The following is an 18,754-nucleotide window of genomic DNA, read 5'->3' as shown; positions in this document are numbered from 1 at the left end:
GAAGAAATATTGGGCATATTCATCATCATTATGAGCCTTGGTAGCGCAGCAGACTAAAGCACTGTTAAATAGCACCAGCTGCCTGCAATTACTGCAAGTTCAAATCTCACCAGGCTCAAGGTTGACTCAGCCTTCCATCCTTTCGAGGTAGGTAAAATGAGGACCCGGATTGTGGGGGCAATAAGATGACTTTGTTTAAAAAAAGAACACCGCTTAGAGGGGGCCCGAAAGCCCTACTAAGCAGGTATATACAAAAGTATGAAGGCTATTGCTTAACGCATTGTAAGCTGCCCTGAGTCTCCGGAAAAGGGCGGCATACAAATCGAACCAATAAATAAATAAATAAATCTTAACTTGTTTATAAAAACAAAAAGGTGATCTATAAACAAACAAACAAATAAATATTTTAATCAATTAAAGCATATGGTTTAACCCATTCTTGGCGAACCTTTTCAGCACCGAGTACAGGGGTGAAATCCAGCAGGTTCTGACAGGTTCTGGAGAACCGGTAGTGGAAATTTTGAGTAGTTCAGAGAACCGGCAAATACCACCTCTGGCTGGTCTCAGAGTGGGGTGGGAATGGAGATTTTGCAGTATCCTTCCCCTGCCATGCCCACCAAGCCACGCCCACCAAGCCACACCCTGCCCACCAAGCCACGCCCACAGAACCAGTAGTAAAAAAAATTGGATTTCACCACTGACCGAGTGCCAAAACAGGAGTGTGTGCACACACACGGGGGATCACCGGAAACCACAAGAGCAGTTCCCTGGCACGCCGGGAAACTGAGCTTCTGGTTCTAGTATGTACATGTGCACCAGGGAGATGCTCTTCCGGTTTCCCGCGTGCACAAAGACCAGCTGGCAATGGGAAACCTGGAAGAGCAACGGGCAACAGCTGGCATGCCCGGAGAGATGGCTCTGCGTGCCACTTCTGGCACACTTGCCATAAGTTTGCCATCACGGGTTTAACCAATTCATTTTGCACTTGTCTAGGTGTTTAGCCAGTGAGAAGCAGGTTGAATTCAACTGGACTTACTCTTAGATAAATACAGAATGATTTAGATTATTGCAACACGCTCTACATGGGGCTACCCTTGAAAAGTGTTCGGAAACTACAGTTGGTCCAGAACGCAGCCGTGAGAGCTGTTGTGGGTGCACCTAGATACACCCACATTACACCAATACTCCGCAAGCTGCACTGACTCCCTATTGGTCTCCGGTCACAATTCAAGGTGTTGGTTATTACCTTTAAAGCCCTCAGGTTATCTTCGAGGCTGCCTTTGCCACATAGCTCCCAGCGACCGGTAAGATCCCACAGAGTTGGTCTTCTCCGGGTCCCGTCAGCTAAACAATGCCGGCTGGCAGGCTCGCAGGGGAGGGCCTTCTCTGTGGCTGCCCCAGCTCTCTGGAACCAGTTACCTCCTGAGGTCCGGACCATCCCCACCCTATTGGCCTTCCGAAAAGCGGTGAAGACCTGGCTTTTCCGGCAGGCCTGGGGCCGTTGATCTCGCTCTTGTGATCTGGCAAGATCCGGCCCTGAATAGCGTGAATGAGTTTTTAATGTTTTTAATTTTAAAATATTTTTTTATAATGATTTTTTGGAATGTATTGTGAGCCGCCCTGAGTCTTTGGAGAGGGGCGGCATATAAATTGAATTAATTAAATTAAATTAAATTAAATTTAAGTTGATGGCAGTCCTATTCTTTAAAGAAAAACATTATATATGTACGGGGGGAGGGTCTACCTCTCTCTTATGCACATGACAGTTATTCATGGAAAAATATTCATTTTTAAAACTTTTTCCCCTCTCTTTCCCCCCAGAGGAGATACCGTTGCAATGGCTAATGGGGGTGCGGGGAGGAAACAAGATTGTTGCGTGCGTGAATTGGAACAGGAAAGGTAGATGGAAATCAAAACAAATGGAACTGTATTTTTTATTTTAAATTTTTAAAAAAATGGTTCCTGTGATCCAGCCAGGTCACTAGAGCCCTAACACCTAACCTAAGAATGGGTGGATCAGTTTTAGAGAAAGGAAGGGAGAGCAGGGAAGTGATGGCAAATCATAGATAAGTTTGGTGGAATGAAAATAAACAAAGAACTAATGGGAAAGTCAAACAAGATAATCACATGGATGAAAGGCGGATATTTTTTTTTCTTCCCCCTCCTCCTTCTCTCCCCATTTCTGTGTGATTCCGTAGGTCAGAGAAGCTAATCCTTCGTGGCCATCCCCATGGAAAGAAAAAGGGGAAACTTGATCTCCGTAGTAAAATATTGGAAGCTCTCCCCTGGATGCCTGTTTTTGATCAATTATAGTATTTTATTTACGTGGTAGGATCAGGTCAAGGCTACCTTAGTCAAATGTTTCATTTCTCCCGTTGGCCAACCCGTCGTCTCTGAGGAGCATTTCAGTGAGAAATAAAAATAACCCATTTCCCACCGTTGTGCTTCCTGCAACGAATATTTGGAGACTTGCTTGCCCTATCCTGGAGATGCAACTGAGCCTTCAAAACTGATCGTGGTGTGAAAGCATAGAGAGGGGTGTGTTGTAGGTAGAATAGAATAACAGAGTTGGATGGGACCTTGGAGGTCTTCTAGTCCAACCCCCTGCTTAGGCAGGAAACCCTACACCACTTCAGACAAATGGTTATCCAACCTCTTCTTCAAAACGTCCAGTGTTGGAGCATTCACAACTTCTGGAGGCAAGTCGTTCCATTGATTAATTGTTCTAACTGTCAGGAAATTTCTCCTTAGTTCTAAGTTGCTTCTCCCCTTGATTAGTTTCCACCCATTGCTTCTTGTCCTGCCCTCAGGTGCTTTGGAGAATAGCTTGACTCCCTCTTCTTTGTGGCAGCCCCTGAGATATTGAACCACTGCTATCATGTCTCCCCTAGTCCTTCTTTTCATTAAACTAGACCAGGGGTCTGCAACCTTAAACACTCAAAGAGCCATTTGGACCCATTTCCCACAGAAAAGAAAACACCGGGAGCCACAAAATCTTTCCTGTGCCTGACTGTTTAAGTGATGAATGCTTCAACACTGGAACTATTTCTTCACTGGGTATTTGTTTAATTCATTGTAATTCATTAATTTCTCTCCAAGCCCTCAAATATTCTATCCTCTATTTTTCCTTACAGCGACTATCTAGATGACTATCAGGTCATCTAGTGAGCTTCAACGTCAAGTGAGAACTTGAGGTTCGGCCTCACCAATCCCAGTCCAACACCTTCACCAGCCCCACATTGTCTTGTGGCATTTATTTAATAACAATTAACTCTCAGTGTTAACTCTTAGAGTGTTATAAACTCTGTAGAGCTTTCCAAGAATGGGGTCATGATCAGAAGTGGGATTCACATAATTTACCTACCGGTTCACCCAGCACCGAAAATGTGAGTGCACGCATGCGCTTTGCTCGCTCGCGCGCCTTCCGCAAATGCGCCTGGCCTCAAAAGCACGCCTAAATAGGACAGCATAGAGCCAGGGCTGATGGCTGAGCCCACCTGCAATTTCTGCTACCAATTCGCCCGAACCGGCTGAATACCACCTCCAGCCATGATGTGTTGAGGAATTCTGGGAGTTGAAGTCCACAAGTCTTAAAATTGCCAAGTTTGGAGAGCCTTGGCAATTCTATCTATCTAATTGCCTTTTCTCGTCTTTTTCACATGGCTTCAGGTGTCCACCTCATCCTGTTACTGAAACATATTCCACTTTTCCACTATTCCACATATTCCGGTTCCTACTTTTCTTTTTTTCTTCTGAAAAGATAGCTGTTACAATCTCTGTGGAAATTATTTTTAGGGTTTGCTCTTTTTCCACTTTACCTAGAAAACAGAAGAAACATACTGTGTATTGATTGATAAAGCATGTTGACATTTAACTGGCCTTTCTCGATGCTGAGTTTACAGAAAAAATGGAAATTTTTAAGTGCTACGGTTCGGGGTGGTGGTGGGAATGACCAGATCACCTGATGACTATTCTTTCTACACCGAGAATTGCCACTTCCTCCCTCAGAAAACTTTTCGCTGAGTAAAAGATCAAGATGGAAAGTTGAAGGGTTTGTATAGGAAGCATTTATTCCAGGCTCTAGGACAGTGATGGCTAACCTTTTCTCCAGGGGTGGGTTGCTACCGGTTCGCCCCGGTTTGGGCGAATCGGTAGCAGCGGTGGCGGGAAGCTCCGCCTACCCATCCGGACATCATCCAATATGCTCTGCGCATGAGCAGAAATGGCGCACGCGCGAGCAAACCAGTAGCAAAGGTAAGTGAAACCTACCCCTGCTTTTTTCGTCGTGTGCCAAAACGCACGCTCATGCGGCACACATAACGCAATGTGCCCCCCTCTTGCGCATGCGAGCATGCCCCCACGCTCTTCCCACCCACCCCCACATGCGTGCACATGACCCTCCATGCTCCCTCCACCCCCGCACATATACACACGATCCCCTGCCCCCCCATTTTGGGCCTAGTAGGCCTCCCTGCAGCCTCCTGGGCCCAAAAATGGGCTATGGGGAGGCACGCTGTACTCCCCTGTGCTCCTCCACTCCATGCATATGCACGCACAACCCCCAGTTCCCGCACATGTGACCCTGCGCATACGCACGCATCTCCCGCATGCACCCCGCACCCCCTGAAAATCAGCTGGCCGGCAGGAGGCATTCGCGCATGCACGGTGGAGCTGAGCTGGGCGATGACTTTTGTGCCCACAGAAAGGGCTCCGTGTGCCAGCTGTGGCACACGTGCCATTGGTTCGCCATCACAGCTCTAGGACCTGCCTAGATATCACGCCACAATTGATATTTGCAAAGGCTTTCCTTAAAAAAAAAAAAAAAAACTTATAGAAACTGAATTAAAATTCCTTGAGATGTCAAATCTCAGCCTTGGGTCTCCCTGCTTGAAATTCTCACTGCCCTCACAGCTGTGTAAGCATCGAACAACCCAGAGACCATGGCCATGTCAAGAAAAGAGGCCTCTGGGGTCCCTGCCTTGACCTCTGCCCAGGATTGGTGAGGCCTCCAGGTTCTCACACGAGGACTCCTGCCACAGGCAGCAGAAGGAAGAAGAGAAGCAATGGTTACAAGTGGAACGCAGCTGACAAACACAGCTGAAGTGGAGGACGGAAAGAAGACAATGAATGCAGAAGATGAAATGGTCGTATTTTTTTCCGTCACTATGCTTGAAAGAAAAGAGGAAAAAAAAAAAACCAAAACAGCTATTGGAACCTTGATCAAAAGCGCATAACAGGTAGTCCTCGACTTATGACCACAATTGAGTCCAAAATTTCTGTTGCTAAGTGAGACAGCGAGTTTTGCCCCATTTTACGACCTTCCTAGCCACCGTTGTTAAGGGCGTCATTGCAGTTGATAAGCTGGTAATGTGGTCGTTAAGTGAATCTGGCTTCCCCCCCCCCCCCGTTGATTTTGCTTGCCAAAAGGGGATTGCGTGACCTTGGGCAGCCACAACGGTCATAAGTACGAACCATTTGCCAAGCATCTTGAATTTTGATCACGCGATTGTGGGGACGCTACAAAGGTTGTAACTGGGAAACTGTGCCTGAATTATGCAATGGTCGTAAGTGTGAAAAATGATCATAGGTCACTTTTCCAGTGCCGTTGTAACTTTGAATGGTCACTAAATGAACTTGTAAGTCGAGGACTACCTGTAGTCCACGACTTATGACCACAATCAGGTTCAATATTTCTGTCGCTATGTGAGACAGTTGTTAAATAATTTTTGCCGCATTTTATGATCTTTCTTGCCACCGTTATTAAGCGAATCACTGCCGTTGAGCGAATCTGGCTTCCCCATTTTCTTTGCTGGTCAGAAGGTCACAAAAGGTGATCACACGACCCCGGGGACACTGCAACGGTCATAAATATGAGCCAGTTTCCCAATACTCTGAATTTGGATCACGTAACCACGGGGATGATACAACAGTCGAAAGTGTGAAAAATGACCCTTTTTTCAGTGATGTTGTAACTTCGGTCACAAAACCGTTGTAAGTTGGTTATAAGTTGAGGATTACCTGCAATTGGTTGTAATGCAACATTTTGCTGCTGGTAATAAACAACATTTTGCTACAGTAAGTTTAACCCAGGGGTCGGCAACCTTAAACACTCAAAGAGCCACAAAGGTCCTAACTGGAAGCCCCCGTTCAATTCTGGAGCCGACCGGAAGTCCGGTTCCCCCACCATAGAGTCTCCTCCTAGCCCGGCGCCCTTTTTCCTCTACCTGTCCTAATTGAAAGCCCTATCAATTGTGGAATCGATCAGCAACAGGGAGCCACAGCAGAGGGATGAAAGAGCCACATGCGGCTCCAGAGCCACAGGTTGCTGATCCCTGGTTCAAGGATATCAAGCATAATTCCACGAATCTCTTCGTACTGCTGGCACGATTATTCTCAAAGCCTCTTGTTAAGGGCCAAATAGACATGATGCTAAGCTTATTAGGAAGGGAAACCAAGCCAATATTGTAGCGAGTAGATGATTAATAATGAAGACCGTCGTGGATTTGGCAAGATTTACAACCAACGTATGCATGCCACTTGGTTTTTTTGAAACAAAAAAAAAAGCTGGAAAAGGGAGCCATTTTGATTGCGGTTGTTACCTCCAAGAAAGAGGGTTTATTATGTGACTTTAGTTGTTCCACTCATCTTTCTTCTTTCTTCACCCACATTCAGTGGTGGGATTCAGCCGGTTTGGGCAAACCGATAATTAAATTGCTGGCTGGCCCCACCCCTTCCTGCCCTGCCCCTTCCAGAATTCCCCACACATCCCATTTTGGCTCCCCGGGAGGTGCAGGGAGGCCTCCTAGGCCCAAAATGGGATGCGGGGGGACGGCATGGCACCCCGCCCGCAGCCCCTTTGTGCTCCCAGGGGGTGCAGGAGGCCGAGTGCTGCCTGTCACACCTCCTGGCCACGCCCACCAAGCCACAGCCACAGAGCCGGTAGTAAAAAAATTTGAATCCCGCCACTGCCCACATTAAACTGCTGGAGTGTTCATTTAGTTGAAAATGACTCTCTAATCAGTGTTTCACAACTTCGGCCATTTGAAGATGCGCGGACGTCAACTCCCAGAATTCCCCAGCCAGCTGGGGAATTCTGGGAGTTGACGTCCGCGCATCTTCAAGTGACCGAAGTTGAGAAACACTGCCAAAGAAATTCAGCCATTCAAATGAATTCTAAGTCAAAGATCTTTGCCTCAACAGTCTTCTGGGAATATGCGCCTTGCTTTGTAATGGAAGTTCGGCTCCTAATTTTGGTTTTAAGTTAAGGGCGCTTCCTCACTGGAATCTTTTAAGAAAAGACTGAACAATCCACTTATCTAAAATGGTATACGGTCCCCTGTTTGAGCAGGGGGCTGGACTAGAAGACCTCCAAGGTCCCTTCGAGCTCTATTCTGATTCTGAAATGCTGACTTACCAGTGCCAGATATTAAATTATAAATACCGGTTAGATTCTTAAAGTTGTATGCAGAGGTCTCGGCAAAGGCAGGGACTGTGTTAAAAATGTGTAGGACTTCAACTGCTCAATCATAGATACCATCTTGTCATTTTTTGAACCCCCCTCCCATAAATGTCCCTGGTTTCGTGCCAAAGTAAACCCTTTTTTGGCAGTATTTTCATTTTACTCCTTTGCAGGGGAAACCCCCCCCCCCCCAACTCCTTAAAAATACCAGGTTTTATCATGGCCTTTGATAATGCCAGAAAATACATGAGGAGGAGGCGGGGGGGGGCTTTTTCCAATGTGACCATTAATGCCTAATGCTCCGTGTCAGAAAATACGAATAGTATTTCCTATTGTTTCAATGGGATTACACCTCGTTGAAATGTTCATCTGACTGGATCTGTAAGAGGAATTACCATCGCCCTCCCAGGTATAATACTGAAAATATTTCTGTGGTTCACCCATTTTTTTACCAGAATAATCATCTGATTTTTAATGGACTGATTGTGTTTATTTATTTTATTTATTTTATTAGTCATATTTCTATGCCGCCCACTCTCCGAGGACTCTGGGCGGCTTACACCAAAGACAGTATACTAAATAGCATATTGCCCCCCCTAACAATCTGGCTCCTCATTTTACCCACCTCGGAAGGATGGAAGGCTGAGTCAACCTTGAGCCGGTGAGATTTGATCCGCTGATCTACTGAACTAGCAAGTCAGCTGAAGTAGCTGCAGTACAGCACTCTAACCACTGCGCCACCTCGGCTCTTGCGTTGAAGCAATCACCATCCAAAAGCTCAGTGAAGAAGTCATTTTGTTAGGTGGGTAGAAATGGGATCCAGTTTGCTGTTATTTCTTGTTTGAAATCCATAAAACAAGAGTGGGGAAGCAGGCCCTTTCGTGACTTGCGGACTTCAACTCCCAGAATTCCTGAGCCAGCCAGCCAGCATGGCTGACTCGGGAATTCTGGGAGTTGAAGTCCGCATAGTCATAAAAGGGCCATGGAGTCCATGGCCCTTTTATGGCGGGGGGTGGGGGCCATGATTCCCCACCCCCAGCCATAAAACAAGTTTATGGCAGATTTAACAATGGAATCAATTCCTGGTTTGAAACATGATTGACACATGCCTCAGTGAGCAAAGTAACAGACTATGTTACCTTCCGGTTTCCCAACAGGTCACCCAGATTGACCAAAAATTACGTGACATCTTGGATGCTCTTCAGAGTCAGCTTGGGAAGCAGTCACTGGTTCCGGCTTCCTCTTCCTCCAAGTGATGGCAGCCCATGTCAGCTTCTCAACCAGAAGATGTAAACTCATCTTTGCTTCCTTTTCCCATTTCATACGTTACCAAAGTTGATGTTGAGTTCCAAATGGCACGGTGAAGAAGACTGAGAAGGAAACTACCATTCAGCTTAAGCCATGTTCCTTTCTTCGCTTCATGCATCATGAGATACAACCAACATTGTGGAGAAGAATTGCGAGGAAGAGCAAAGGTTTTCTCCCAGCTATAAGACTCGATCAGTTCTATGTCCAAGCATGAATTCTTGGACAGGGAAACCTCTGAGGGACCATCTCTGCATCTGGATGCTACTTGTACGGAGGAAAACGCCATCCGATTCATGCCGATATGTGCATTATAGGCAGGGGTGGGCTTCCAAAATTTTAGCAAGGGGTTCTCTGCCCGGTTACTGGGTGAGTGTGACTATGGTGGGCGTGGCCTACTCGACCTCCTGCACCATGGCGGGGAGGCATTTTTGCCCTCCCCAGGCTCCAGAAGGTTTCCTCGAGCCTCCGGTAGGTCGAAAACGGCCTCCCCAGGCTCCAGAGGCCCTCTGAAGGCCCGTTTTCGGCCTTCCTGAATTTCCAGTAGGCCCGTTTTTCGCCTTTCCCAAGCCTCTGCATGCTTACCTGCATCCAAAACAGGCCGCATGGAGATTCCTGGGAGAGGAGGGGTTGGCGGGGCCAGTCAGGAGTGGGATTTGGGGGTTCTCCGAACTACAAAGAATCTTAACTACAGATTCTCCCGAACCCCCAGCAGCCCATCCCTGGTTATAGGGTTGAACTCAAATGAGGTGCCTATTGCCTTAGCTCAAAGATTCCGACTGACACCTTTTATTCCGAATAGAAAGTAACTTTGATAAAATTACCACATGGGTTAATTAATAGGTTTCCTGAAGTCCTCAACAGGTTCTTGCTTCCATAATATGAATTGAAGTATTTGTAGGATTAAGAACCATACTTGGTTCTAGCAAACACATACGCACACACAAATACACACACACACAAAATCATCAAAGGCAAGGAAAGAACTTGTAGAAATCTTTAATCTTTAGAAAGATGCCCTTTCCTTCCTTCCGTAATTGCGAGAATTGTTTCTTCACGTTTAATAGACATACTGTATATATACTTCCTTTTCCGTTAATGCGCAAATTAATAAGTTTAAAAAAAAACAATAGCAACAAACTGATGCAACCAAGAGAAATGAATATCCATCTTCTATTTCCCCATTATAAAGATATTTTTTTTAAAAAAAAAAAACATATGCTATCTGTTAACAAGCAACCTGATAAATAATGTTTGCAGGATCCAATCTGGGTCAATCGCTGGGACCAAAGGTTTAGTCTTCTGAGCTTGCGGACTCGTGATGGTGCCCATCCTCAGGGAAATTCTATCTATCGGAATAGCAATAGCACTTAGACTTATATACGTACAGCTTAATAGTGCTTTTGCATCCCTCTCTACAGTGGTGAAATCCATTTTTTTTTAACTACTGGTTCTGTGGGTGTGGTTTGGTGGGCGTGACAGCAGAAGGATACTGCAAAATCTCCATTCTCTCTCCACTCTGGGGGAAAGATACTGCAAAATCTCCATTCCCTCCCCACTCCAGAGGAAGGATACTGAAAAATCCCCATTCTCTCTCCACTCTGGGGGAAAGATACTGCAAAATCTCCATTCCCTCCCCACTCCAGAGGAAGGATACTGAAAAATCCCCATTTCCTCCCCACTCCTAGGGGAAGGATACTGCAAAATCTCCATTCCCACTCCACTCCAGGGGAAAGATACTGCAAAATCTCATTCCCTCCACACTCCTGGGGGAAGGATATTGCAAAATCTCCATTCCCACCCCACTCCGGGGGAAGGATACTGCAAAATCTCCATTCCCTCCCCACTCCTGGGGGAAGGATATTACAAAAACTCCATTTCTACCCTACTCTGGGGGAAGGATACTGCAAAATCTCCATTCCCACCCCACTCTGGGGGAAGGATACTGCAAAATCTCCATTCCCTACCCACTCCGGGGGAAGGATACTGCAAAATCTCCATTTCCACCCCACTCCGAGGCCAGCCAGAGGTGGTATTTGCCAGTTCTCAGAACTACTCAAAATTTCCGCTACCAGTTCTCCAGAACCTGTCAGAAACTATTGGATTTCACCCCTGCCTCTCTAAGTGGTTTAGAAAGTCAGCCTCTTCCCCCAAACAATCTGGGTCCTCATTTTATCGACCTTGGAAGGATGGAAGGCTGAGTCAACCTTGAGCCTGGTGAGATTTGAACTGCCAAACTTCTGGCAGCCAGTGATCAGCAGAAGTAGCCTGCAGTACTGCACTCTAACCACTGCGCCACCGCGGCTCATGGCTCAACACTTTCCAGATTAAACCTCTGGTCCCGGTGACTGACCCAGATTGGATCTTGCAACATTATCCTGGGACAGGTATATGTTTGCCTTCATGATAAATAATCCACATCTAATAGAATTTTTTTTTAAAAAAAAAAGTGGAAAAGTTTTCAAAAGAGTGTGGGATATTCCATGTGTGGCTATTTTAACGGATATTTATTTGCACGTTTATTTTTGGTTCGTTGGCTTGTTTTACTTACGTAGGTCATTTGGTTGTCAGCCCAGCCATATCCTTGTCTGTGTCGAGGAGAGGAACCTGACAAACTCTCTGAGAAATCTTGCAAGGGAGCTAAGCAATCCAGGGGTGGGTTCTATAATTTTTTACTACCAGTTCTGTGGGTGTGGCTTATTTTGTGGGCGTGGCTTGATGGTCATGTGACAATTCTTTAGGATTTAGCAGAGGTACTGGTCTACCAGGCTTTTAACTGCTTGCAGAGCTGTACCGGTCTACTCATTTGTTTTTGGAGGCACTGGTCTACCCATTTATTTTTGCAGGCATCGGTCTACTCATTTGTTTTTGGAGGCAATGGTATACCCATTTATTTTTGCAGGCACTGGTCTACTCATTTGTTTTTGGAGGCAATGGTATACCCATTTATTTTTGCAGGCACCGGTCTACTCATTTGTTTTTGGAGGCAATGGTATACCCATTTATTTTTGCAGGCACTGGTCTACTCGTTTTTTTTTTTTGTTTTTGTTTTTATTTTTGATTTATATGCCGCCCTTCTCCGGAGACTCAGGGCGGCTTACAATGCGTTAAGTTTGTTTTTAGAGGCACTGGTCTACCCATTTATTTTTGCAGGCACCGGTCTACTCATTTGTTTTTGGAGGCAATGGTATACCCATTTATTTTTGCAGGCACCGGTCTACTCATTTGTTTTTGGAGGGACTGGTCTATCCATTTATTTTTGCAGGCACCGGTCTACTCATTTGTTTTTGGAGGCAATGGTCTACCCATTTATTTTTGCAGGCCCCAGTCTACTCATTTGTTTTTAGAGGCACCGGTCTACCACCACACTGCCTTTTAACACTGATCAGCTGTAGGGCAGCCTTTTGAAGCCCCGTGGCAAGAGTTTAAACAGCTTTTTCCTTTTTAGCCGATCAGCTGGGACTCAGGAGGCAGCAATAGATTGGGGGTGGGGCCAAATAAAAGGTAAGAATAACGTGGGGGGCGGGGGGGCAGAACCGGTTTGGTGACATCATATCGTCACCTCTACCGGCTCAGTGGAACCGGGAGGAACCGGGAGGAACCCACCACTGGAGCAATCTCTTCTCTTTTCCTCTCAGCAATTGCTGTTTGTAAATGAGCTGGGAGGATTTTGAAATCGAGGAAAAGCACAGGTGATGTGAATATATTTTTATAGCTGGAGGTAGTCCCGAGGGCCCGTTTAAAGTTAATTCAGAAGACAAATTCAAGTGTGCAAAAACTAGGCCTTTCTTTCAACTGGCTTTTCTCTCTTTTACACCCCATGGCAATTTGACCATAGCTGTGGTGAGGTAGCCGTGATGAGGTGGCCGTGGTGATGTGGCTGGCCATGGCAAGTGGACCATGGCGAGTTGTCCCATTCCATCCTTGGCTTCCTCCTCCCTCCCCCGTGTGATTCTGGCAACCTGCAAACACTGTCAAGCACTACTTACGGGCAGTGGTGAAATCCACATTTTTTTACTACCGGTTCTATGGGTGTGGCTTGGTGGGTGTGGTGTGGCTTGGTGGGCGTGGCTTGATGGGCGTTGCACGGGAAGGATACTGCAAAATCTCCATTCCCACCCCACTCCTGGGGGAAGGATATTGCAAAATCTCCATTCTCACCCCACTCTGGGGCCAGCCAGAGGTGGTATTTGCCGGTTCGCCAAACTACTCAAAATTTCCGCTACTGGTTCTCCAGAACCTGTCAGAACCTGCTGGATTTCACCCCTGCATACAGGATGTGTAATCACATTGATGAATCTATGGCAGAGGTGCAGAGGGGCGCAGGAAGTAACACTGTTTAATGTCAGGGTTCCAAGTAATACACCCATAGCAAACAGAACTCCAAGGCAAGCAGGTTCCTCAAAGAACAAGTTTTATTGGATATATCATATTGGCACAGACCGGTGAAAACCGACTCTCAAGGTTCCCACAGTTTTCACCTAATTGTGAAAGAGTTTTTCTCCCTTTCCCAAGCAATCAGTCACATGATCCAATCAAGATGCTGTCCGGTTGCTAGGAAACTTCACTCCTCCTCTTTTCAGCCACCTGTGAGAAATGTCCTTGGTTCTTTGGGGAAGCTATTTTTTTTTTGGCTACAAGACCCCAGCTATCTCTATTCTCCCCCCACCCTCCCTATCCCTCAGCACCATTGCGGCAACACTGAAGCATCCAAGATGGCCTCAGTCAAGCCAGCCTCCGAGTTGACATTTTGCTGAAAAAGAACGATGCAAATGGACATGATCATTAACCAACTTTTCTGATTTTTTTAAAATTATATATTGTATGACTGTGTAAGAAGTGTTTCTTTGAAATGTCCAGGCAGAATTGTTTATATAACAGAATTCAATTTGTCTTACAATTTCAATGTCCCATTGCTGGGAAATATTGTAAATAGCCAACTGACTTGCAAGGATGACTATTAAAAGACTCCTGAGGTATTTTTACAGATTTGTCAGATGATTTGTCATGTCCATTCCTCCCTGAATGATCCCAGCACTGAATAACAATCCGCTTATGTTATTACAAGTGTCACCTTTAACAGTTGGCTTTCATGGGAGACAGATAATGCTGAGCATTACACATCCCTACAGACGGAGGTGCTTGTTCACCAGCACTTAAACAACTTTCAACCAGTGGTGGGTCGCCCCCGGTTCGGACCGGTTCGCAAGAACCGGTAGTAAAATCGGCAGGAGGCTCCGCCCACCAACCCCAATGTCATCAGGACACTTCTGCGTATGTGCAGAAGTGCGCAAGCAAAGCAAAGTTCAAATCCCTAGTGTCGCATAATAGGGTGAGCTCCCGTTACTTGTCCCAGCTTCTGCCAACGTAGCAGCTCGAAAGCACGTAAAAAATGCAAGTGGAAAAATAGGGACCACCTTTGGTGGGAAGGTAACAGCGTTCCGTGTGCCTTTGGCATTGAATCATGTCGTCCACATGATCACGGAGATGTTTTCGGACAGCGCTGGCTCTTCGGCTTTGAAACAGAGATGAGCACCACCCCCTAGAGTCGGGAACGACTAGCACATATGTGCGAAGGGAACCTTTACCTTTACCAGGTACAGGATGGTGTTCTTCAAGAGACAGAGCATTGTCTACAGATGAAGACCAGTCTTCTCAGTCAGCCAAAGCTGCATGTTTTCCAGTTCCCGCCATCTGGTCTGTCCCTTCCTGCCTCACCACCAACAGCAGGCCAAGGTCCAAATTCAAATGTATACAACAAGTTATTTTGTTTTGGAAGCTTCAACGCATGATATTTGACAAAACATCTCGTAGGCTTCTTTGCTGCCAAATCTGAAGCCTTTGTGGCCTTAAGAAAGTTTCTGGTTTGTCCAGGCTTTTGAGATGATCTGATTTATTTTTATCCTTCTTTTGAAGGCTGAGTACCCTACTCTCCTGCAGTTTCGCTTTTCTAAACATTCCCTCGAAATAAATTTCTTTTGTTTTTGTTTTTATGCCTGTTCACTGCTGCTTCAGAAAGGGCTTCAGAAGGGAAACTCTTGACTGCCATTTCTTAAAACAGAGGCCAAAGATTGCATACGATGTTCTGTCCTAAACGAAAATGAAAAAAAACAAAAAAAACCTCTAAGAGAAGAGGCTTCTGTACATTTCAAAGCTCATGTGGCCACCAGTGCAGTGGTGAAATCCTACCGGTTCGCACCGGTTTGGGCAAACCGGTAGTGATAAAAGCTACCGGTTCACCGAACTGGTAGTAAAAAAAAAAGAGCTACCAGTTGGTCCCAACCGGTATTTCCGACGATCAGCTGTGCCACGTGATTTATATTCTCTAGAAAGCAGGAAATCCTGCTTTTTAGCGAATCTAAATAGCGCGGCACAGATGTACCTCCCCTTGCTGTTCTACTTGCCTCAGAAAGCGTCCTTTTTCCACCTGAAGCACACATTTGGTTCGCACTGCGAATGCGCAAATGCACTGCATGCATTTGGTGCATAATGTGCATGCAGTGTGCATTTGGCACGCACCGTGCATGCACGGACAGCAAACCAGTGGCAATCCATGGAGGATTTCACCACTGCACCAGTGCCTTGTCTGAAATATCAAAAGAAGATGATTGACAACAATTAGGTGATTTGGGGTGAAAAGTCAGAGGAGCCAAAAGCTGGATTTGCAAACAAATATTAACCAATCATACTTAGCCTACTTTCTCAGGAATATTAGCTAGACTAGACGTTTTCAAGTTTTGTCTTGAAGAGTGTGTGACTTGTGACTTATATGTATCTAGAGATGATTGGGGGGGGAGTAAACATTTAGAACAATGTTTTAGAATTTCATGAGAGCTGGGGAATTCTGGGAATTGAAGTCCACAAGTCTTCAAGTTGCCAAGGTTGAGGAGCAGTGGATTAGAGAGTGTCTAACGCCTCACGACTTCGTGAGAAATGTCCCTTCATCATTTTCATGTTATTGTGGTTAAGAACCAGAGGTGGGCTGCTGGGGGTTCGCAGGGGTTCGGGAGAACCTCTAGCTAAGGTTCTGTGCAGTTCGGAGAACCCCCAAATCCCACTCCTGGCTGGCTCCACCCACCCCACCCCTCCCAGGAGTCCCCACGCGGCCTGTTTTGGATGCAGGTAAGCATGCGGAGGCTTGGGGAGGGTAAAAAACGGGCCTACCGGAAGTTTGGGAAGGCTGGAAATGGGCCCTCCGGAGCCTGGGGAGGCTGTTTTCGCCCTCCTGGAAGCTCAAGGAAAGCTTCCGGAGTCCGGGGAGGGCAAAAACGCCTTCCCCCCTCCACCGTGGTGCAGGAGGCCAACTAAGCCAGACCCACCATGGCCACGCCCACCCAGCAACCGGGCAGGGAACCCCTTGCTAACATTTTTGAACCCCACCCCTGTTAGGAACAGATGTCCAAGACCATGTGTCTGGCAGAGAGGTTTGCTTGTTATTGTTTTTTTGTATTTATTTCAGAGCTGTTCTTCAGAACAGTTGTTTTTCCTGCCTCTAGAAAACAGTGGAAGCCCTTTAGTCGTCATTTCACTGCAGCTTATCTCAGCCAAAAGAAAAGACAAGAACAATGGCAATTGCCGAGCCTCCTCCGTGAGGTAGAGATACATCCATGCTGGGTTTTTAAAAAAAGTTAAGCTGGTAACCACCACTATAGGAGTGCAGCTGCCATTTGAAGTTGTTGACACACAGACACACGGACACTTTGATTAGCTCTTTTTCCATTCTCCTCCTGACCACTCTGCTCATAAACATTTTTGTAAAAATGTAAAAAAAAAAAAAAAAAGGAATTTGTGGTTTTTTTCCCTCTGGACACGCAAAATCCATTATTATATTCAGGCTTCCTCGAAATCAGCACAGATGCCGTCTTCATCCTCACTTTTGGGCAGGCCTGGCTAAGCAGAAGTTACCTTAGACTGCAACTTAGATCATTGCTGTTATTGTTGCAAGAGGAAAAAGAGGAAAATCTAACTTTCTGATGGATTATATTTCTTGAAAGATCAAGGAATTAGGCAGTGGTGAGCTGCTCCCGGCTCTCTCCGGTTCTTTAGAACTGGTAGTAAAAGCGGAGGGAGGCTCCGCCCACCCACCCGGACGTCATAATTGACGATCTGCACATGTGCAGAAGCGTGCGCGTGCACTCCCGTTGCAAACCGGTAGTAAAGGTAAGTAGAACCCACCCCTGAACTGAGGGAATGTAAAGGATTATGCAGCAATAGGATGGAGGGATGAAGGAGGGATGAAGGGAGGGAAGGAAGGATTAATATATAGTAGTTGCCGTCGTAATTATGGTAGATATATATATATATATATTTTGCTTTAATTTATATGCCGCCCTTCTCCAGAGACTCAGGGCGGTTTACAATGTGAAGATAAACTCTTCTTGCATACTTAGTCTTTCTAAATCAGTGTTTCCCAACTTCATCAACTTTAAAATATGTGGGACTTAAGCTCCCAGAATTCTCCAACCAGCATCTTGACTGGGGAATTCTGGGAGCTGAAGTCCACACCTCTTACGTTGAAAAACATTGACATGGATAAACTCTGTTCTAAATAAGGATACCTATAACATGCAATCCTATAAGTTCTTTTCTGAGGGCAAGCCACACTCAATACAATAATGTTTATTTCTAAGTGGAGTTCTAGGTTTATTATATACAGCGTTGGAATGGAAGCAAATTTCAAAAACAAGTCAGAATGGCAGATGCCACCGTGCAATGCACATTTAAGAAGGTTTTAATCATGTGTTTTAGCCTCCAGGCCCCTAATCATTTTTGTTACTCATCTCTGCGCTATTTCCAGAGTCTCGACATCTTTTTTTACATTGTGGTGACCAAAACTGGATGTGGTATTCTTACCAAGGCCTTATAAAGCAGTAGTAGAACTTCATGTGATGTTGGTTCTATCCTTCTTTTAATACAGCCAATGATTGCGTTGGGTTTTTTGGTTCCTCCTCCTCCTTCTCCTCCTCCTCTTCCTCCTCCTCCTCATCCCTAGACAGTCACATGAAAACAAAGTAATTGATGCAAATAGGGTTGCCAGGTCTGCTTCCAAAAAATAGTGGACAAGCGGGGGGAGGCGGGGTTAAGTAGTAAAAAAATTAAAAAAAAATTTACAATTAAATTATATATTTTCTTACAAACATTTTAACACGTATTAAAATAATCACTTCAAAACTTTACTTAAAATTCAAAACATCAAATATATTATAATAATATGTAAAATATTAAATTACATTTTAATTTCATCATAAGGCTTTTGAATAAAAAAAATGTGAAAAAAAATAGTGAATATAATGTGAAAAAAGCGGACTGTCCGCTCAAATAGTGGACACCTGGCAACCTTACGAGTGTGAAGCAGTGGGGAAATACCAGCCAGAGATTATATTTGCTGGTTCTCCAAACTACTCAAAATTTCCGCTACCGGAAGCATTTCACATACTGTGAACAGAAGCGAAGTGTTATGTGAATAGCCAGTGGTGGGATTCAAACAATTTAACAACCGGTTCGCTGCCCTAATGACTGGCTGGGTGGGTGTGGCCATGGTGGGTGTGGCCAGGAGGTGTGACAAACAGCACTTGGCCTCCTGTACCCCCTTGGGAGCAAAAGCGGGCCACTGTGGGGGGGACACACCCCTGCACCCCGTTTTGGGCCTAGTAGGCCTCTCTGCACTTACCTGGGAGCCAAAATGGGGCGCGTGGGGACTCCTGGAAGGGGAGGGGAGAGGTGGGGCGGGGCCAGCCAGCAATTTAACTACTGGTTCGCCCAAACCAACCCAAACCGGCTGAATCCCACCACTGTGAATAGCCAAGACAAGGAGTCCTCCCATTCATGAACAATTCTGGTCAATCTTACCTCCGTTCAGTTTTTGGGCTACTGATCAAGAGCTGTAAACTCATCCGCAGAGATTCTCCCCTTTCAGAACTTCAGGAGACAGAAGGAGGAGTGAACAAGAAGCTTTTCCTGTGTTTACTGGTTTTTTAATGTTGTATCCCA

The 18,754-nt window shown here is 45.7% G+C and overlaps 1 long non-coding RNA gene across 1 annotated transcript; it reads right to left on the bottom strand.

Moving 5' to 3' along the window:
* Positions 1 to 13,161: 13,161 nt before the first annotated feature.
* LOC148112950 (uncharacterized) lies at positions 13,162 to 18,751 on the bottom strand. Its single transcript, XR_015729018.1, has 2 exons — positions 17,618 to 18,751; positions 13,162 to 14,854 (listed from the first exon to the last, which is right to left on the bottom strand). It is a non-coding gene; the product is annotated as an uncharacterized LOC148112950 (long non-coding RNA).
* Positions 18,752 to 18,754: the final 3 nt, after the last annotated feature.

This window comes from Pantherophis guttatus, chromosome 7, assembly GCF_059756535.1.
Source record: "Pantherophis guttatus breed Tessera chromosome 7, ASM5975653v1, whole genome shotgun sequence".
Taxonomy (NCBI): domain Eukaryota; kingdom Metazoa; phylum Chordata; class Lepidosauria; order Squamata; family Colubridae; genus Pantherophis; species Pantherophis guttatus.
This window is presented reverse-complemented; position numbering and strand designations above follow the sequence as displayed.